Source organism: Athene noctua, chromosome 9, assembly GCF_965140245.1.
Source record: "Athene noctua chromosome 9, bAthNoc1.hap1.1, whole genome shotgun sequence".
Classification (NCBI taxonomy): Eukaryota; Metazoa; Chordata; class Aves; order Strigiformes; family Strigidae; genus Athene; species Athene noctua.
Window position 1 is genome coordinate 15,189,189 of NC_134045.1, and position 23,373 is coordinate 15,212,561.

A 23,373-nucleotide genomic window follows, 5' to 3' on the forward strand; every position below is an offset into this window, starting at 1 on the left:
TATGCATATGGACATAGCAAGAAACTTAATTTCATAAGTCTTCTTGTGAGCTACATGCTTATCATGCTGGTTTAAGCCATGTACAATTCTGAAAAATCTTCTTGTTCCCAAAATTCATACACATGCAGTTCACCAAAAACATGTTCTTATAAAATGTTCTGAAGTTCCTTCTCTAAAGTTAACAGACCAGAACTTAACTGAAATCTTCAGAGAATTAATGGAATATGAGATAAAATATGAGTATCACTGAAATCACCATGCACGTGAAGGTATTTACATGGTCAAGAGTCAACCACAAAAAGTAAACTTCTTAATTTCATACCTCCTTAAAGAGCTAACCCTGCACAGCTGAGCAATACCCAGCAATGACTCCTTGCGTAGTACAGGGTTAACAAAGGGGTCCACAAGTCAGGAGGCTTAATGGAGAGATGCTCAGCACAGCAATACAAAATATTGCAGAAAAGTGGTAGTGATACTTAAATTTTGACAGTTAGGTATGCTCTGAAACTGTCCATTAGCTCAATTTTATTTATCACACTTTCAAATAAGTAAGTTTATGAAATCTTCAAATTATCTGAGCTGATTCACATGATACCATCATGTAGGTTGTGGCTATGCATATCCCACGACACAAAACTGCAAGGCTTTTTTCAAAAGTAGGTGCAAATATAAACGGAATTTTTACAATTTTTTTTTGACACCCATGTCACTTTATTAACTTGAATGACAAACTTTACTAAAAATTTGCTGTTCACTCTAGTAATTTGCTCAGCATGTTTCCTCAGCATATTCAAATGCTATAGGGACACTGTTATGAAGTAAAGGACTCTGCATGGCAAACAGTGAGTGACTCATATTTTCAAAAAGGAATCTGGAAAACATCCCATGTAATGCATCTGCTCATCTAACATAAAATTCTGAGACTAAGGTTTCCTAAGTAGGAGGAAAATATGATTATGTGCTTGGCATCAATATGAACTATATCACATTCATTTTTTTCTGTGAAAAAACAGAGGGAGATGTGACCCTTCTGATTCTCCCACATAATTCTAAACTACAAAATATATGATTTGTTCTAATAGGACAAGATATGTAAAATTCTATGTAAGCTGCTGCTGATCCAGAGAACATGCTGCTTATGTCTGAGAAGTGGGACATAAGCACGCAGAATACAGATTCATGGGAAACATGAATAAACTGTATGCAAGTGGGAATGCAGACGGTGTGAATATGATGAGGGAATGGAGACTGATAACTGAAGTGAAGGTGAAGACACAGGTGAGGAAGGCTCACGAAGTTTCATCTTTGGACTAATCACTGATGAGTCTCTGAATGTCTGAGGTGTTTCCAGATGTTTTCATTATGACTTTCTGCAACAGTCTTCTGGGCATATCTTGACACACATTGATAGCACATGTTTCAGCTTTGCAGGAAAACAGTGATAGACCTACATTAAAATCTATTGGCAAGTACACTGAATAACTTCGTTCTATAATACAAGGAGCTGAAGGGAAGGGATGTGTTATTCAGATGGACCTGGAGAGGCTTGAGAGGTGGGTCTGTGCAAACCTCATGGGGTTCAACAAGGCCAAGTGCAAGGTCCTGCACATGGGTCGGGGTAATCCCCAGCACAAACCCAGGCTGGGCGAGGAGTGGATTGAGAGCAGCCCTGTGGAGAAGGACTTGGGGGTATGAATGGATGGAAAAATGACTCTGAGCCAGCAACATGCACTCGCAGCCCAGAAAGCCAACCGTGTCCTGGGCTGCATCAAGAGCAGTGTGGCCAGCAGGTCCAGGGAGCTGATTCTCCCCCTCTACTCTGCTCTCATCAGACCTCCCCTGCAGTGCTGTGTCCAGCTCTGGGGACACCAACAGAAGAAGGAGATGGACCTGCTCGAGCGGGTCCAGAGGAGGCCACGAAGATGCTCAGGGATCTGGAGCAGCTCCCCTGTGAGGACAGGCTGAGAGAGTTGGGGGTGTTCAGCCTGGAGAAGAGAAGGCTCCGGGGAGACCTTAGAATGGCCTCCCAGTACTGAAAGGGGCTGCAGGAAAGGTGGGGAGGGACTCTTTAGGGGGGACTCTTTATCGGGGAGTGTAGGGATAGGATGAGGGTAAATTAGATCTAAGGAAGAAATTCTTCCCTTTGTGGGTGGTGAGACACTGGCAGAGGTTTCCCAGAGCAGCTGTGGCTGCCCCCTCCCTGGCAGGGTTCAAGGCCAGGCTGGACGGGGCTGTGAGCAACCTGGGCTAGCGGAAGGTTTCCCTGCACATGGCAGGGGGTTGGGACTAGAGGATCTTTGAGGTCCCTTCCAACCCAAACCTGTCTGTGATTCTATGAGCTAGAAGGAAAATAAGGACCAAACTTTCAGGAAGCATTTTACTTCCTTTAGTGTAGATGGACAATATTTTGGGGCATGAAGTCAACTTGCTCATATTCACCTCTGTTAATCATAAAATTCTCCTGTGTTGCATAATCTTAAAAAATGAAAATTCACCATTATTAATATATCATGTCTCCTCTTTCAGACATACAGTGGACCAACATGCTCCAGCCATCCTGCTGTGCATCAGTTTGTGAAGAGTACAATCTGATGGCTTTCTTCACAGTTTACTATCTAAGGACTACAACTGGAATGTTTACAATGTTCTGTGGATGGGCAGCAAAGTTGGATGCTATACGATTCCGTCATTCTGACAATTGTACTGTGATCAGATTGAAACCTGTGCAGAAGCAAGGGAGGAAGCTTGTGCCAGCCCCTGAAGTGACTGAGCATTCAGCCCTGCAGGCCCTGGGAGCAGTGGGTGGAGCAGGACTGTGGCAATAGCAGGGGCACAGTTTGCAGCAAAACGCAGACGGGAAGTTTCCAGAGAAAAGAAATGTCGGTCAGCAGCATGGAGCCCATCCAAGCCTTCAAGCTGACACACAAAGAAATTTTCTAGGAATCAGAGGACTGTGCGAAGTTTGGTTTAATCCAGAAGCCAGTAAGCCAATGGACTGAAAAGTAAATTAGGAGAATTCGACCATCACTTTCCCAGTCTCTGGCAGGCAGAAGTAATTTATTTTAATCCCATTTTGTGAGGTTTTTCCCTCATTCAGCAATTCTGTTTGTGCCTTGTTACAGAGTTATTTCATTTTACATTATTATTATTATTAGTGTATTTTGATTAATATAGTTTTAAAAATGGGAAGCATTTTGACTAGCTGATTTTAAATGAAAGGGGAGGGGCAGATCCACCTCCGGTAGTCCTCTATTCCAGCTCATACTGGTTCCTCTGATAAAAGTAGGTAATGATATACAGCAGCTGGGTCCATGGTTCAGCTATGCTAGTAACACAATAAAAGTATGGAATGTGTACCATTTCCACTATGCATCCCCAGAATAATAGGTCCAACATCTGCCATGAAGCAGCAGTGTTTTAAGTCTGCCATGAACTGAAGTCCACATAACAGGTTTTTAAATTTCCGTAACCAAAAATATTGCTTCAGGGGTGACTCAGGCAAGTTTGGCACCTTAGAACAGAAGCATATATTCAGAAGCACAGAGACAGAACAACGCACATCCAGACAATACCCTGCCCATGCCAGTGTCACTGGTCTAGTAGTCTTCCATTTAGATATTTTTCACAGAAAAAGAAACATATATTTGGGAACCACTAAGAAACTAACAAAATAGCCATCTTTCAGTTCCTTTACTTGTTAAGTGAGTCAGTAGACATGATGCAGGATGATTAAAGAAAATTTACTGTACTGCAGGTACATATATTTTTAGGGTATTAGAATAACCAAGAAGCCTCTGACAAACAAATATTTTCCTCCTACAATAGTTACTATCCAAAATGATGGATGATGATTTCCAGGAAACTATAAACATTAGGGCTTAATTTTTAGAAGTAACAGAAGTCTATGGCACATGAAAGATGGCTTAATTTGAGTATTAAGGGTCAGCAAGTATATTAATAAATTGTAGAATTAAAAGAAGCTTTGATGTTTCATGTATGTGTGCATGTATGCTTATAGAGACAGTACAACAAAAAATCACTGATCGATACCCTAATAAAAGCCAATATGAAGAAATGAGAAATATACTGCAGATAGAATTAGTACTTATTTGTATCCTAAATGCAATATGCAGAATATTTTTATAAGAAAAGTATTATGACACAGTAATTTGGCCATGAGAGGGTAATTGACTTAAGATATTCTGATAAAGATCGATTGCTAAGGTTTGGAGTTATGACACCAACAAAGTTACAATGACATTAGCACAAAGAGAGAGACACAAATCCATTATAAAGATACAATCAAATATTCAAAAAAGCCTGGCATGCTCATTACTTATTCATGCTAATACAAGTATATTAAGAAATCTAAACAGTGTTAGCGTTCAATCACTCACAAACCAAATGAGGTTTTGCATTTATCAGCCACCAGTCATCAAGAACGTAACATTAGCTGTACAAAGGTGGTAATATGACATAACTGGAGATATTTATATCAGGCTACACAGACTGAGAGATACAGTAGGATTTATTAAACTGAGTAATGCCTTCACATTCAGCACAGCAATAAAAGAAATAGCTGTGCAGAAGTCATTTCCCCAGACAATAAGATTTACCTTCATAATCACTTAAAGAAGTTGTATATATTTTCAAGGGTCTAAAACAATCTTAATGAACAATTTGCAAATACAGAATTGAGTGCTAAAATTTTTTAAACATACCCCAAAAATCACGGAGGTTGTCAGGGTGTCTGTCCTGTTGGGGTTTTAGCACATTTTCTCTTAGGCTGGTTAAAGAACCACCAAGGTTAATATAGACTCAAATGGATTTTTACAAGTTTAATAAAACTCCCTCCATATTGCACTCGAATCTCAAATGGTTTCATCACCCAAACAGTCAAACCCAAGACTCTCAGTCAGGCTGGAATACACAGCAGGTTTATTTCTCAGATCAGGAAGGCTTATTCTAAACCCTTTTCTTGGATGTCCATCAGTTATTTTGCTGAAAATTTTTGTAGTGTTATTTGGTGCACCTTTAACTTGCTTGCTCATCAAGAGTAAGTAGGTATGGTCTGGAAACACTCTGGATAAACTGCCCCTTCCATCAGTGGGAAAGTAACCTGCCATCAGGGTGATGAAGCTCCCTGGTCCTGTCTGGCCATCCCAGGACTGTCTCTGACCCCCATTTCCCTCGCTGGCCCTGATCCTGACCCTCCACCCACCAGACTGACATCCAGCCCAACCCTCAGCTTGTCCCATCCCCAGGGAGATTCCTGATGCTCCGGGCTGGGGCTGCCCCCCACTGCCTTGCTCCCCGGCTGAGGCAGTGGGATGAGCCCTGGCCATGAAGCCCTACCCTGCCACCCCCTAGGATCCCTGCCACCTCCTGCCACCCAGGGAACTGGTGACCCCGACACCTTCAACTTTTCCAGTTATTTCTATGCATTGTACGAAATGGCTATACTTGTCTCCCCAGTAGAGAAACTGTAAACATTTTTGGGTTGTGTGAGGAGCCAAAATCAAATTTTGATCACCAAACCACCAACAACAAAATAATTTTAGAACTAAACAAAATAATAAAGGTTGCTATAATTACATGTTGCATGACGTACCTCCTGGTTCAAGGACATAGTACATCAACAGAAGATGTTTACACTTGCTTTACAGCAGCACTTGAGTAAGGTATCGCTTTGGTTTGATCCTGATGACATGCCATTTATAAACTGTGACTGATAAATCTAATGCCTCTGAAATCAGATAAAACTTTGATAAATTACTTCTTAGTGAGCAGGCTGCAATAGCTACTTCTGTCCACATTTAGCCACCCTCCTGCAATCAGCACCATTTTGTTTAATCAACAGTTCAGACAACAATACATTTGAAAGCTATCACACCATTAAGAGATGTGAAGATACGCTTTTCCTAAAGGATACGTTAAGACAGAAAACTACAAAAACTAAACTCTTTCTGTAACAGTTTTTATAGCATGAGTACTTGCTAGGAAAAGTCACACAATTTTAAGGAAGGCTTTTACCCGAGGGCTTTTCCCATATTTTGTGGTGATAAGACTTGAGAAAGACCCTGTAGCAGAATCAAACACATACAGTAACACAATCATTTTCTCCTTCACAGATATGTTAAAGGATCACTGATGATTTAACAAAAAGAAAACATTATGCAAGGGGGGCTTAAATACCAAAATTATAAAAGTATCCCTAGAAGTACAACACTGTGGGAAAAATAGAATTATACTGTTAATGCAAAAAAATTATGCCTAGGCTCCTAATGCCATGCCTTCTTTTCCACAGTCAGTCAGAGGAATTCTCCATAAAAATACAAAATAAATTTATGGTGATGTCAAAGAACATGAGGTGCAGAAGATCAAGTATAGACTGATTTGTTTATATCCAGAGGACAGCAGCCTGCTGGGCAGAATAAGCTGACAATTCATTGATGCTAAACACATTTATACTTTCCCTCTGGATTTTGTGAACAGGTCATGTGCGCCTGAGTGCAGAAGTTGATTTGATCTTCACCCAGTGGGAGCAAGTTTCCAGATTAGCAAGCGACTTTTAAAACAGAATAGTAGTATTGTGTTTGTTACTTTCTTAAATTGGTTAGCAGCCACATGAGGTAAATTATTTCACTCTAACCAGAAATATTGTTCATTGTGCACAGCATTTGACACTGTCTCGCATGATGTCCTTGTCTCTAAATGGGAGAGAAATGGATTTGACAGATGAACCACTCAGTGGATGAGGAATTGGCTGGATGGTCACATGCAAAGAGCTGCGGTCAACGGCTCCATGTCCAAGTGGAGAGCAGTGACAAATGGCATTCCTCAGGGGTCAGTGGTGGGACCAGCACTGTTCAGTATCTTTGCTGGCAACGTGGACAGTGGGATCGAGGCACCCTCAATAAGTTCATGAACAACACCAAGCTGTGTGGTGCGGTCACACACTGGAGGGAAGGGATGTGCCATCCAGAGGGACCTGGACAGGCTGGAGAGGTGGGACCGTGCAAACCTCATGGGGTTCAACAAGGCCAAGTGCAAGGTCCTGCACATGGGTCGGGGCAATCCCCAGCACAAATCCAGGCTGGGTGAGGAGTGGGTTGAGAGCAGCCCTGCGGAGAAGGACCTGGGGGTATGAGGGGATGGAAAAATGACTGTGAGCCAGCAACATGCACTCGCAGCCCAGAAAGCCAACCGTGTCCTGGGCTGCATCAAGAGCAGTGTGGCCAGCAGGTCCAGGGAGGGGATTCTCCCCCTCTACTCTGCTCTCATCAGACCCCCCCTGCAGTGCTGTGTCCAGATCTGGGGACACCAACAGAAGAAGGAGATGGACCTGCTCGAGCGGGTCCAGAGGAGGCCACGAAGATGCTCAGGGGATGGAGCAGCTCCCCTGTGAGGACAGGCTGAGAGAGTTGGGGGTGTTCAGCCTGGAGAAGAGAAGGCTCCGGGGAGACCTTAGAGCAGCCTCCCAGTACTGAAAGGGGCTGCAGGAAAGGGGGGAAGGGACTCTTTAAGGGGGACTCTTTATCGGGGAGTGTAGGGATAGGATGAGGGTAGATTAGATCTAAGGAAGAAATTCTTCCCTTTGTGGGTGGTGAGACACTGGCAGAGGTTTCCCAGAGCAGCTGTGGCTGCCCCCTCCCTGGCAGGGTTCAAGGCCAGGCTGGACGGGGCTGTGAGCAACCTGGGCTGGTGGAAGGTGTCCCTGCCCAGGGCAGGGGGGTTGGGACTAGATCATCTTTAAGGTCCCTTCCAACCCAAACCATTCTATGATTCTGTATGCTGAACCAATTTTTGGAAGGGGATAGCTTATCCTACCCCCCATAAAGGAGGCAGCTGCTAAATTAAATGATAGCATTATCTAATGTGATTAAATAATCTAGTGCAAGTACTGCTTTAGTAGTGGTTTTCTTACAACCAGAAACTATAAGAGAAACGACTCCTTAAAACAGCTGAAGGACAGGATCAAGGATTTTAATGAACACTGACAAAATCCCATTTCTCAGCCCATAATGTCTTCTACGAGAAGAGGGCAGAAAGGTCAAACAGTGGACTGACTGCAAACTGGGAAGCAACTGGATCATGAAATAGACAATCACAATTAAAATCAAAATCATATGATAATCAGAGTTCCCAGGTAAGTTAAGTTAATGAAGCTAAGGTCTACATTCTCCTGCCTTGCCTTTCTTTTCACCTAAAATAAACAATAGCTCAGTATAGAATAATGCACAACACCGTGTACAACTAATTTAATTCTCGAACACAATCTCCCCTTTGTCTTCAGAAATTAAACAGGAAGCAGAATTACCCAGATAAAGAAGATCTGAGTTGATCTAAATAAGCAACTTTCACCTAGTCACAACGAATGACAAATTGAAAACTTCCCCAAAATGCAGGTATACAATTAAATTCTGCTACTGAATGAAATAATTTGAGCCAACGTAGCATATGCAACATCACTCCTATCACCCTGTCCCTGCTTGGTGACTATTAATCTTTCTCTGCCCAGTTTCCATTTCATCTTGGAATGAGAACAAAATGATAAAGAGATAAACCTAACTAGTACAGTACACAATATAATACAGTGTTTCCTAATTTAACCCTCCACTGATTGTTCTACACTTCTCAGTATTTCCAGAGTAAAGCAAATATAAATGTTTAAGATACCGAGAGTGGTAACTTTAAATGAATATTTCACCTTTTCGTTGACAGTTACTCTCAGTGTATCATTAAGATCCCACATTGAAAACACTGGGACAACTCCTGCACTGATCTCCAAGGATCCAGTTGATAATTAATTGACATTGGAGCTCCATTAGTTTTGAGGGAAGAGTTCAGACTACTGCCTATCAACAAGACCATCTTTGGTTAACCAGCAGCTATATAAATCAGAATTTGGCAACAGATCTAGCCATGCCTGAAGTGCTCCTAAAACTCAGACTCACTTTTATTTTACACTTGTTAAAGAAGGAATAGGAAAGAGTATAGAGGAGAGGAAGCAATAAAATCAACTTGATAGCAACATCTAATGCCAACATGTCTTTCCTAAGAGATTACAGAGCGAAATATGAGATTTCTTCTCCTCTCCTAAAGACTTCTTGACCTAAGATTTCAGCCTCAGCTACACAGATCTGCTTTAGTATAGTACCCATTGTCCCATAGGCAAGGGAAGGATCTTGCACAGGAAAAGAATGAGCCAACAGTGCTAGGAGCATAAAGAGAGGAAACATGAGCTACTGTTTCTCCTTGTTCAAGAAATACAGGCCTGAATCATACTGGTAAAGGAAAAGAAGTCATGGACAGGATAAACTCTCCTTCAGCTTTGACTTTACGTTATCTCTTGTAACATGATGATTTCACTTGAAACTTTTTGAATTCTCCAGACATATTCAGAATGGGGAGAGAGGGAGGGTAGACGGGGCATACTGAAGTTCCATGCATCCATCTGCTTTGTACCAGAGCTTCATAAACCTCTCTGTTTTGGATTCATAAAAGACATGTTGATATTGATAGCTACGAGTCAAGCACAGCTTTGCTTTGAATTTTGAAAAACTCTATAAATCATGGGAAAACCATGCTCCCCACCCAAACAGTCTTATCTTTCTTATCATCCTATCTACTTTATCTGTAATCTGCAAACTTCTCTTTTAAATTTCCCTTTCTCCTATTCATCTCTTCCATGATTCTTCTTATCTGACACCTTTCTTTCTCAAATCTGCTTATAAACAGACGCTTCTCCTTCAAACAGTTGCCCTGATGACCTCCTCAGTAGTTCTCCTTTCAACACAAAATAAGCTTCTGTTTTGACTGTTGCATTCCAAATGACTATTCCTCACCAGACTGTGCACGCTTAATGTAACACAGACCAGGAGAACAGAGACACTAAAATTCATGTGTCAAGAACTAGGTAAAGAAAATATTAACAAAAGTGAATAAAGGGATTAAAAGGGAATTGGATATTTCTGAGTATTTTCTTTGGTTTCATATTATCTGTACCTGACACAGTACAGAAATTCTGGGTGAACAACCCAGATTTAATATAGATCAACTGAACATGAAATCACAGTGTATGATTGCAAAAGATCTGTTCTGTACAAAACTGCCTTTTCCTGGACAGGAAAGCCAAGATAAAACTGGCAGAAATTTAACATGATACGTTCTGTCAACTGATAATACAAATGGATAGTTAACCCCTAGTTAAAAGATGCAGGACACCATTTAGGTGAATGTCAGATATGGTATATCTAGAGTTACTAAAAAGATGTCCAACATAGTGCTAGTGATACACAAGCTACTTTGAAGAGAGATTTTAGTGTTCTCACAGAATTCCTGAATACATATTTCCATATGTACATGGAAACACAGTACCAAAATAATCCACTAATTTATCACCAAAACCAGGTAACTTCAACAGGATGAAGAGATCTGTTCAAAGCAAGCTGCCATTCAGCTCTCCAAAATGCATTTTTACTATTCATCACACGGGTCCAGAAACATGTTAATATTTCTAATATTGTTAATGAAATCCCGAGACAGACTAGCAAAGTTTAAGATGTAGAACATAAGTTATTCAAGTTCAAAAGGATAAGCACTAAAAAATCTAAAATTTGGGGAAGCATATTTTCTGCTTAAAGGAAAATCAGCTTTTGTTTAAGCAATTGACTTTTTTAGTAAATAACATTAAAATAAAAACTTTAATTTCAACAATATTTTAACATTAAAATACAAAACCCACTAACTGCCATGGACAAATGTTTTCCGTTATGTTTAAGGAGAATAAGGTGTGGGTTCTGGGGGAACTTGACACTTACCATTCAAGTGAGAAGAGATCTTGTGAATCTCAAGTAACACAGCTAAAAGCAGTTAAGTGATCTTTTTTCTCTCACAGATGGAATAATGCTACATCTTCCTACAGCCCATCAGGTATTCTCTTTCAGTTGTATAATGACATGCAGAGGTTTCAGGAGAAATGTGGAATCAGAAAACCTGCTGTCCTCCTGAATTCTTCATAGCAGACACACAATAAACCTGCATAGTCAAGCATCACTTACTCCCAGCTGATTCACATATCTTATGGCAAAAAATAAAGGAGGTATTTCCATCTTCTGCACACAGACACACAAACAAGCACACATGCTTAAAATCTCTTATCATGCAGTACTGCCTGACTCAAGTTTAGATTTCAGTATTTGCATAAAATATAATGCCTTAAGTGCACTCATACTTCATGAAGAATTTCCAATTGAAACTAAACTATAGTTGTCAAAATAAGTGAATTAAGTATCTTTGCTTATTAACATGATGAAGTTAAATATTTTACCAGAGATCTGCTAATTCTTAATGTACAAAATTCTTCAGCCTCTAGATAATCCACCTGACTGCACATACCTTGTAATTTTGAAGACCATTTAACTTAGGTTTAACACAAAACCCACAGTACATCTATGATTTCAACTTCTAAAAATGTTGTTACAACTACTTACCAGCAAGTGCTACACTTCAGTTATACAAAATTGTAAACAAAATATGTGTCTCTTCCTACTATAAGCAATGGGATGAGACAGGTATCCTTTAACTTTTTCTTCACACTTTACTGTAAAAGCACAGGGAGGCTGAATCCAAATGGATTTGAGCTGTGTTACAGCAAGGTTTCTAGCTCAACAATCATTTTTTCCTTGACATTTTTCATTCATCCTACTACCAAAACACTAATCATGGAGAGGATAATCAGGGATTCTTTAATTTAAAAGATCCACTTTCAGGATTCTCTCCTTTAACAGAAACTATTTTTCCCTTAATTTCTGAAGGCATATAAAATTTGCGTCATACCAAATATATGCAAAAATTATTAACTAAAAGTTAGTGAACAGAAAATAAGATGGTTGCTCAAAAATTACTGGTGTTTGCTCCTTGAGCTTATTTACGTCTCAGACCTGAACATACCCAGGACGGTCCCCGTGAAGAAGCAGCCTTGTGAAAATCGAAAATCCTGCCACAGGACGCTTCAAGTCCTGGAGTCAATAGAGCTGTTTAAGAAAAGGTCACTTTAAGAAGATTCCCACAACGACATAAACAAGAAGAAAGTGTGTTTTATGTGGTTCTACATGTGTGTTAGAGCTATTCTTAAGAAAAAAAATAAGTTGAAACTGAAGGTAAAGGCAAGTGAAAAAGATAATAGCTTAAGGAAAATAATATCCTCTTTCACTTTGCCTTGAATTATTGCCTAATGTGAAAGTTAATTTTCACGAATTTATGAATAAACAACCTTGTCATAATGGAAAAGCACATCCACTGCAATTAACAGGACATTTTCTTCGGCATAGAACATTTTCGAGAGAACCATTCTTGTCTAGAGCCAACCTACTGAACAAATACAAGCCTATTAGACAATCAAAATATTTTAAAAGGACAAGATGGGATGAATAAAAGAAAGACAATATAAGATGAAGCTATATAAAGATCTCAGAAAAGTTCTATTCTCTTCTAAGGAAAAAAAAAAAGTACAAAAAGTATTCAAAAGCCAACACGGCACCTTTGCTTGTCAGCTGAATATATCCAAAATATTTACATTTTTTAAAATATAGACTTGCTTTCAAATTTCAATATTTTTTTTTTTTGTAAAAATACAAGCAATTAGAAAGGATTTCCAATAAAAAGATATGTTAGTATTTACCAAAAAAATTAAGTAGCATCAAATACATAAAGAACACTGGATACCTCAATAATATACCTACTAGCATGACCTTCTGCAACTTGCTAGTCACCTAGCTTGGTACCATTAGCTGGTATGCTATTTAAACTAATCTGTAAAAAGTGACTCATTTAACAGTAGAAATCAGATTGGAATCAAACACCAGCCATTTTTACTATGGAAAACGCAATGTATAAACTTTTAACAGGTCTAAAAAACAATTTAATAGTTAAGTGATCTATGTTTTACCTGAACATGCATTCTCATGAAGTGCAAAGTGTCTCTGAATACAGACATAGTCCATGCCATTCTCTTTATTACTTAATTTCCCAGGTATCTCAGCATGATCTGAATAAATTAAGATGACAATACAACAATATAAATGATAAATCAACAACACAATTTTAGTGATATATAGCATGAAATGTAAATAATAACAGGCACTGCTAATTGGCTCAGTACCTGGCAACAAATCAGTAAGCAAGCTATTTCACTGGCAATGCTTCAGCTGTGTACCGCCCTAATCATTAAGCATTTCTAGCTATTCTAAGATGTTTCTACGGTTTTGTATAAGAAACTGTACTGTATCATAAAAAATAATGCCTGAAAGAAACTCTTGTTGAAAAAAAAAAAAAAAAAAAATTGCTCATTGACAGCATCTGGCTGTTATGAACCAGCTCCTTCTACTTTGTGTGGCAGAAGCATTAGTCAATTCATTGCTTGAAATACCAAATCAGAATGTGTTTTACCTGAAATGCTGCAATAGAACATTGAGAGACTGAAGTTATTTACCAGTCCAGGGAATTATCAATATCTAGAAGAGTCTGTAGGTCTTTGCCTCAGGACTTTATTTATTGTCCAAACACAAAGGATTAAAATAAAAGTATAAATCCTGCTTTCCATCATAGGTTGAAGATTCCCTGACCTCTGATGGAGGAATGAGAATCTGTGTGCAGCCTCTCTCACTCTTTCCTTACCTCTACTAAATTACAGCCTCATGATGATAGAAGACATTGAAGGTAAGAAGCAGAAGTCATACAAGTCACAGCAGTATGTGATCTAGTTCAGCATCCTATCACCTGTAATGAACAGGTTCCAGGCTTTGTTGAAAAGAAATCCAAAATCACCAGTATCCCAAAGGAAGCCTCACTGAAAAATTTGTCATAGGATAAACGTTAGCTCATGTTTTCCTACTTCATTTCATTGCATCTGTGAGAATTGCCTTTTAAAAAAGGATGTCTTTTGTTTTGTTTTCTAATCGGCCAAACTTTTAATTCCAAAGACTTTTTCATCTGTAAGTCCCATTCTACAAAACATTAAAACCTCCTCCTTATAAATTTTCAATTTGTTGGCACACCTTGTTGTTTGCACTATGAGACAAATTGAAGAAAAAATCAGATTTACCTTGTATAAATCACTCATTTTCTATAAAATCTTACTCATCTTCTCATTCACTTAAACTAAACTCTCCTGTTTGCATTAATTTTTTGGATGTAAATATCTCTATGCTTCTGGATACTTTTTATTACTATTCCTGTACCCTTTCTGTTTATATATTCTGTATATATTTTCAAGCAGAAATGTATGAATTCAACAGTGTTTTCAAGGCAAGAGGATATCACTGATAGGTATCATAATATTTGCAGTACTTTTTTCCAACCCGTTCTTTATTCCTCCAACCATTTTGTTTGCTGCTAAGACCACCGCTGTGAACTGAGCAGCCTTTTCTATTGAGCTGTCTACAGTAATGATGATCATGGGGAAACCCTATCCCCAGTGAAAGAAATGGCAAAACTCCCAGAGACTTCAGTAGGATCTGAATTCCACTGAAGTTCTTTCTATCAAGTAGTTATAGCTAATTTACAATTCAATCAATGGTTATGAATACTGTAAATAATTCTATACTATTTACATTGCAGGAAATTTGTCAAAACTGAGTATATTTGAATTTCTGCTCCCTAATGGCCTCAATCAGTTAGATCTCCAGAATTCTTCAGAGGCTTCTATGGACTTGACTAAGCAAAAATTGTTGTCATCTATATTTTTGTTCCTTCTACTTTGCATTCCTTACATGTCTTTACTTTACCCTTTCCATTGCAAATAAATCCAATAAATATAATAACCTTATTATCCTATCTTTAATAATAATATATAAAAATAGCCCCTCCTTACATTTTACCTATGCTTACTACTGGCCAGTTCTTAATTCTCTGCTCTTTTTCCAAAGGTCCAAATGCATTTCATTAAGCTATTTTTCCTGTAGCTGCCCATTCCTTGGCAAGCATAAATATTTCTAGTAGTCCAAGAGGTAACATTTATGATGATTTTCCTATTCCTACTATATGTGCCCTCTTATAAGTATTTTTAAATTGCTATTATGCTGCAAGTGTTTTAAATCCAGGTAATATCTTTTCCGTGTTTCTGCTGAACCTAAACTCACAAACTGATGAAGAGTTTCTGTTCCAGAAATGGAACAGAGAGCAAAAGTAAAATTGACAGCTAGAAAACTAAAGGTTACAGTCCTCATTGCATATCTATAAGTGCATATCTACAATTTACAGTTCTGTTTTACGCCACAGTCACATACAGTGTATTTAAATTAATTTGAAAATACTATGCATTTGCAAAATCTCTACCATCTGCTGCTTATCTAACCATCAATTTCAGAATTAAGCAATGTAGGCAAAGGAGCTGAATGCAATTTCTATTCCAAAGTCTTACTAATATTACAAAGCTTGGTAATATTATCCATAGCATTTCTTGATGGAGCACGGTGGAGGACTACACTGACACAGCCCCATTAACGTGTACCTTATGCAGAGCACGCAGTTTTCAGGACATTAGGGGGTTTTTCATGGATCTGCACTGTATCACATCAAAGGTACTTGCTTGCAAACAATCCGAGATTTTTAACATACACTGCAGTACACCACACAGGAAATATGCATGTTGGTGCATGCCTAAGTAAACAGGGAACTGTGAGCCCTTAGGTGAACTACTTGAGTTATTCAGTATGGATCTTACTTAGTCCTATCATCCTATGGGGGCTCCCTATTTCTTAAGTCTTCAATTTAATAAATCCACTAAAATTAACAAATCAGCAATTAATAAGGGATTAATATGGTTCAGGCATGTTTAAAGTTGAATAAGAACTTAAGTGTTTTACTAAATAGGAGCTTAAGACAACACATACTGCTTTTTTCCTCTAGATTATGCTTTTAGTTTCAAATTGCCGAGGTGGCCTGGTAGCCAAATTCAAACTCTGACCAGCCACAAATTCAGGATGAAACATGTCTCTGGTGCTTAAAATGTCCTTTGCTCTGACAGTAAGACAGCACAGTCTCTACCAACGATAAGGTCCTGTCTAGTGAGGCAGGAATAATGTAGATATATTGAAACAATGATGCAATTATTTTCTAAAAATTAAAAACAAATAAAAAAATAAAACCCCAAAAATGAGCAATGAAAAAAACCCAAAAATAATAATAAAATTGTTTCTTCATGAAATTAATACACTGGGATATCAACGGCTGCAGTGTCATAATTTCTCTATAAAATGCAAAATATATATGTGGTGCTATTTCTATAAATATCTCTTCCAGGGAGAATTAAATATACACCTGGGGACAGAGGGATGCTGCCTCGATATAAAAGGGTGGATGCAGGAAGAGCTGTTACATTGTCCTTGGCAAACACAGTGCAAAGTTCTCATACACCCCTGCTCTCCCACTGGTACATCCATGCTTGTAGACATGCAATAGCTAGCAGTATGTATGTTCTATGCTTTCAATGACAACAGGTTTAATCTTGTTTAAAATTTTTAATTGAAGTCAAAACATTTTTGCATTTGGCACATGTTGGCAGCAAATAAAATCATCCTGATGAATGGCATAAAACTATTAATTACGTTTTGTTCACGCTATTGTTAGTGTATTGCTTGTGTGGTTAAAAATTAACTCTATGATCTTATTTAAAACAACACACGTGTCATTTCAGACATTCCTAAAAAGAATGTTTAGCAATAATAAATAGGTGTACTTGTCAAGAGAAATTTGCTAACAAAGTGATTTCAAGCATCTTAAATAGATGAAAGAAAGCAACTATAAACTAACGCAGGATAATATTTTGTTTGGGTTTTTTTAAAAAAAGATTCCTCTATTTTTATTCATTGATCGATGAATTTTAGATATGCAGATAAAGACAATAAATGTCTCATGATTATATGGGCATTACAGAGTCTCTAGACAACCTTAAATATTTCAATATCTAGGAAAAGTGTCAGTCTATATCACAGCATGTGTATTATAAACACTAATAATATTGATAAGGATAACTTGAATGATTTGAAAGTAAAAATGTCATAGTTATTCTTAACCAGGGAACACAGTAGGGAAAACATTAGCATTCTCATCTGTACATGCAGTGATGCAATAGATATACATATACTTTGGAAGTAAAATCTGTAGCACATTTGCATTTGTCATTCACATCTGTACACAAAGTGTGCAAATAACTTAGGTAAGTGTACAGTCAATCACAATGTCACACAAATGCCAATTTACGTGGTTTCAAATATACAAAATTTACCTGCACAATCTCAGAAAACAGATTTGAAAATCTGGCGTTTGAAACCTACCTCTCTGCAACAATGTCAATGAGGTTCTCCATGAGTACACACATTATCCTGGGGACAATGTATCTTATTAATCCCATGATCTAAATAGAGATAACACGTTTGCCAAAAAATATGTATGCTTTATCAGGGTGAATTTGCTCTAACGTCTACTCTCTTTTCCCGAGATGGATTAAATAACCTGCACAAAACTACAGAAGAATTGTTTTCCATTTTATGTTTCATTTTTCATTTATGTTTCATTTTCACCAAGTATTTATTTCCCTCCCCCTGAGAATTTATTTCTTATTTAGAAACAAATTTACATTCAAAAATTTTACAGCCTCCTTCTATTCCCAATGCCAGTTGGGAGAAACCAGGAGAGAGCAAAAATTCAAGCCCAGTCCCCCAAAAAGCAACCCCTTTCCTACAAGGGGTGAAGAAAGCTTAAAACTGGCATGTGGCTATGAAGTGGTCACTGGCTCAGAGGAGATTCTCAGTGTGTTCCAAATCAGTTTTCCAGGCAGTAGGTACTGAATGACCCAGATACACCAGAGTTACCCTAATGGCCATAACGAAGCTCATCAGAAGAGCAAGTCTATACCTAGCAATTCTATCAAAACAGAAAGGGTACATTTCAACATCTGTACTCTAACAAAAAGATTTGCCAGCACCACCACCGCAGCAAGGATAAGCAAAGCTCACAGAGGCAATATCCGGGTTGACAGTGTATCTACATGAATATGTAAAATACGCTTGGGCACTGACAGAAGAGCTATCACAGTGAGGGTGTTTTGGAGCAACGTTATGGGCAGAAAATTTCTGATGCTTTTGTGAGGGAAGATACCATATGCAAAGATTTGACTAGCATTGGATTTCCCTTAGGAAATGACAACCATTTATATATAGCATTTAATCCTAAAACTCTTAACAATATGCCTTTCAACTAGTTCTGGTTTTAGTCTAAATTTGCTAATTGATACATTGCGAGACTCTTTCAATATATGCAAACTGCCTACCAGAACACACCACCAGTGTATTTCATGGACAAAAAAAGGAAATATATCTTTGTGCCAGGAGGGCAATCAGCTGACTTTTCTAAGATTTTGTGCTGGTATAAAGATCACAGCCTGAATTTCAGGTGTGATGTGGCAAGTGGGCAAAAATATTGGCAAAAGGGAGAAGACAAACTTTCACAGTGAGAGACAGCATGGCAATACTAGTAAGACCTTCTCCAGGCCTCAGTGCACACAGGAGCTTTTACAGGACAGTGCCCTTTATGTGAATAATATATAAATGTCTGTGTCTTCAGGAATTGCAAAAAAAGCTTGTTTTTTTTTTTTTCTTTTTTCCCTTTTTCCTTTTTTTCTTCTTTAAACAGCACAACTTCTTTCATCGCCTTTTTGTAAATCCCTAGTAGTGTGTTATCATACTGTTTATATGTGAAGACAGCACTGTGGCAAAACTTGTTATTGATCATGGTTTAAATTGTCTGAGGAATTCTCTCTAAGACTTATAAAAGAAGTTAAGTATCTTTTGTGCATGATATCCTTTTATTTTCCCACTTCATTTATTTTGCTAACTGAAATGCGTGTATACATCTAACCACATAATGTTTTAGCACATTTAAACGATTTCTAACAATGTTTTTGATCCATATATAGACATAGGAATGTTGGGAATGTCCAATATATATATTTTTTCAGACAACCAACCGTCTTACATCAGCTAATAAGTGAAATATTTTGTATGCCCTAGGAACTCAGATTTCGAAAGAGAAACAGTATTTAAGAACTTCTGATCTACCCAATGATTGCTTGAAATATAAGCATGTAATTTTATATATCCAAACTGACAAAGTACACATCAGGAAATATGAATTGATAGCTTGGAAAAAGTGATGGCTTTCCTCAGAAACTCTTAATTAAAAAAAAAAAAAAAAACCAAACAAACAAACAAAAACAAACAAACAAACAAACCACATAAAGAAAGAATAAGCTGCTTAAATTTAATAATGAGGTATTTTTCCTGTCGCTTTTGTTTGGCATTCTTGATCTTAAAAAAAAATTCTCACCCTTTAAAGATGCAAAAGCAGTTTGCTTCAGACCTGAAGTCATACTTACAGATATCTTCATATTCAGGCATATGTCTGAAGAACGAGGTTAAAAATTACCTGCCTGATTCACTCTTGTTTGAAAACACAGCTGCATTATCACTTCTGGATATCGTGATGAATTTGATCTAGACTAACTACTACAAGGGCATTGTGCACATCAATAAAGACATGTGATAATCCTCTAGCAAAAATTAATTTATTAATGAAATGAATAATTAAATCTGCTGAAAAACACATTTGCAGGAAGTTAAGCAAAGGTGTTTTGAATAAGAATGGAGCTTTTTCTTATAAGTACAATAGACTTGCTAAAGTAAATAACCCTGTGAGTTACTTACCTCATAATGTATTTAGTTATAATATTAAATGGATAAAGTACTTGATCATCTCCCAGGATAATAAAGCTGGTAGTACGCAGAAAAGCCTCCACGGGATTAAGAGAGAGTTAAAACATTTCAAATATGCAATTAAAGGCATTCTAGCATGCCTGTGATCTTTGCTCTGGTTTCCTATTTACAGAGAGGAAAACTGGCTCAGACCTCCTAGACTAAGACAAGGAAGTATGCAAAATCGAGCAGTCTCTGTGCCAGCTCTTGCTAATCCTTTTCAGTATGGTTTGCTGCTAATTTGTCATGGCACATATTTGCCTTATGTCTAATTAGCATCAAATTGCAAACTGCTATTTGCTAACAATTTGTTGCATCAATCTGCTTGAAAATCTATAGTTTAGAACTGGATTGCAGCTTATTCTGTCTATCAAAATTCCATTTCATATACATCACAGTAAATTATTTCCCTCTAAAAAATATTGCAGTGCTCTATTGTACAAAGACGCCTACATTTAAAAAGAAAGACTACACATAGTGATATTTTTTGTTCCTTTGTTTCACCCTCCATTTATATTTTGCTATAACTTGTTTACAACTGGAATTAAATAAAGAACAGCTCGCTCTTTGTTTAGAGTTAAATCTAGCTAAAATTGCACCACCCCTATAATGCAATAGGTACATTCAAAATTACCATCTATACTTTGGAGAATATAGGCAAGATCCTTACTACAACAATATGTAAGGTCCTTGCCTATATTTGTAGCTGGTCTGGAACCAGCTCTCAAAGTACAGGAAAATTCCAGCCCAAGACCTTGCCAGGTTTAGGAACTGTCTAATCTCTTCTGTTCAACATCCACAGATATTATAATAAACAAACAGCTAAAAAACTTTGTCACAAACAAATACTTTTGCAAAGATGTTCTGCAATAAAACTGTAACTGATGCGGGAGCAGTTTATTATATAAGATTTCCTCCCCCGCTATGCCTCATTAGAAGCAGATGGAATACTTCTGCTGTATGCATTGCAGGGGATGGATGGAGATGTGTCAGTGCAGGGCCTGGACTATGAAATTCATTCGATAGTAACACATGATGTTCTAAGCAGTCTCCTCTGCTATATTCCAGGGACGATATGGGGTCATCAAATAAGCATGGCTACATGCTGCTTCTCTGGAAGCATGACTTTAGCCCACATAAGATGATGTTTCATATCTAGATGTGGAAGAGATGGATATGAAATGTTTTTTTCATGCTGCAAAACATTTGAAATCTCAAAAATATTTCATCTGGAGAAAGTTGAATTTTTTGGGCTGAGGGAGGCAAGTGAACAGGAAAACAAGATGAAAAATACAAGTAGGCAATACCATATAAATGCTCTGGGCCTCAAACTGCAGTTGGTTCTGCATTTTCCTTTGCCATTTTGATTCAGAATTGCATACTGGACACTAGACATATTTTCCTGTTCACATTTCAACAAAATAAGGCTTGCCTTTCAGTAAATTGGCTTTTGCTACAGCAAACAAATGTAGCCAGAATTTTCTGCCCACTTCTATGTAAAGTTTGCATACTTCCTCCTTGTGAGAGAATGAGCCAAGCTCAATATAAAATGTTGTCAAATATAATTAAAGCTATTAAAGCTGAGTGAAAAGACAAGTCTGTCTTTGCTGTATCCATACCCAAGAAAAAGTCTTCTAAGGTTACAGGGAGAATATATTGAATGCAATCTTCAAAAGCATATTGAAGATTTAAGAAGTCTTTACCATTAAGTTGAACCCTGATCTCAGTGGTAAACCTCCATAGCTTCAATGAATGTAAAGTTAGAACCAGGTTCAGTATTTTAGACAAGTTGCAGGTGTGCTTAAATAAGGCCAGTCATTAATACTGAAGTAACAGCTTGAGATGGAGATTGGCCTAGATGACCTCCTGAGGGCCCTTCCCACCTGAATCACCCTAAGATGTGACACCTTATTATTTAGTCATTCAGATATTTTTTTTTTCTGTATTCTTCATTACTTTCTAATCAGAGAGAAGTCCAATACACATGCATTTTGGTGGTCACTGCTGCCTGTAAAGCACGCTTGAAGGGCTAAAGGAGAAAATGCTAACAAGTGGTTGAAACTGAGTTAAGAGAAAGACTACTTGTTTCCAAGATCATGTGACATACCCCTTAGTTGTACTATACACAACAATAACGTATTAATCACATCTAAGGGGAAGCTTTGCCTTTCCTACAAAAGCTGGCTACATGTTTAGAGGCTCATTACATTTCCCTGTAAACAAGAAAAACATAATTTAACAGTGAACAGGACAATGTGAGAAGATATCATTTTAAGCAACTGGCATAATCTGTACCACAAATATGGGGAACAATCCCCATGATGCAAAAGGGTGCCTGCCTTTTTAAGTATCATACCAAAACAGTGCCCATAAAAGTTGGACACGGCATGGTAATATATGATAAAGAATACTCACTGAACGAATAGAGCTTCTCCTGAATTTGTTTTATGAGTATTAACGTGTTCTACTAAAAAACTATACTTACTTGCAAATAGGTTAATTTCCAAAATTTTATAGAACTTTTCTTTAGATGTATCCTTAATGGACAATATTTTAGAAACCACATTATTTTCTCCCCATTTCAAAATGATACATAAATATAGTAAAGCCCAATTTTGTGCACAGAAGTGGGAATGCAATCTGGGCAGATAAGCACCTCTTAATCTTCCAATCTGGAGGATAGAATTCAGGCTTTTTCATCTTGGCTGAAAGGAAACCAGTCTGTGTGCCCTGAATTCTCTCCAGATTTTATGGATATGGAATCAGCACTAGGTCCCAGTAGCCAAAATAGCTGTGTATGCTGCAAGATAATACACCTTCAGTGAGAAGTTTCAGAGCAGTTTTCTGCCCTCATAGCCTCCTAAACTGAGAGTGATTTGAGGTCAGCAGAACTCATGTATTCTACAAGCATGCATCAAGCAAGATTCACTAGTTTTCTTCTGTATAGCACTGCTGGTTTTCTTGAACAACTGAAGTACTGTTTTTTCATTTATACATAAGTTATTGGTTTCTGTAAAACAAAGCCCATAATTTCTAGGTGCAGCTTTTTTCTTATGTTAGAAGAGCAAGAAAGCCAGACATCTTACATCCCTATAAAACATAAAGAAGAAAAAGATAGGGATATCATATTTTTTCAGTCAGTTAAAAAGAAATAGAATAAGTGTATTGGCAACAAAGAAAAAGAAGCATTTAAAACTACGCAGCATTGACATAATTAGATCTACCACATCTAGGTCAGCTGAGGATGCAGGATTCACACACCAATTAATTATTCAAAACTTTTGAACAATGCTCTTTCGACTGACAGCTCCCTAACTGTGACTCTTCTCAGAACTAGTAGAACTACCATGCTACATACACATTTTACATAACTCTGAAAATCAGATCTCCAACTCATTTGAAAAACTCCAAAGACATTGGGTATAAAGTTGGGAATGCCATATTCACCACTTACTAGTGGCAGTTCTGCTGGGTCTGCTATTGAGATCAGTCTTAGGATTTCATTGCTTGTTCTCATTGATGGTTATGGAACCAGAGAACAGGACTATGCATGAACAGA